Raw genomic sequence first — 465 nt, forward strand, 5'->3', positions numbered from 1 at the left:
TAAAAAAAAAACTTGAATTAATAGGGCCGGGTTGAAGCACGTCGGGTTCGCCCCCCGTGCCCATCCATATTACCGTTATGTTTTAGTTTTGTTTTAGTCACATGTTCATTAAAAAATATACCGAACTATTGATATGATGATTTTTTTAATGATGGCGCAACATTACTTTATGATGATATATCAATATCACTGTTAATTTTTTAACGACGGATCAAAACGTAACATTAGGTAAGATTTTGAAAGAAAAAAATAATTTGGTGAACAAAATGTAACTGCAGGACTAGATGGATGACTAGATATACAGTTTACCCTTTAAAATATTTGGTGAGAAATCAAAATAATAATGGTAATAATAAAAAAAGAGTTTTGGGGATGAAGTAAAACAATATAATAATTGAGGAACAAGTTTCCCACAGCCTATATTGCCTTGTTTGTTTGGTTTGCAAGGCCTGTCTTCTCCCTTGC

The sequence above is a fragment of the Hibiscus syriacus genome, unplaced genomic scaffold, assembly GCF_006381635.1.
Source record: "Hibiscus syriacus cultivar Baekdansim isolate YM2019G1 unplaced genomic scaffold, ASM638163v2 tig00113124_pilon, whole genome shotgun sequence".
NCBI classification, from domain to species: Eukaryota; Viridiplantae; Streptophyta; class Magnoliopsida; order Malvales; family Malvaceae; genus Hibiscus; species Hibiscus syriacus.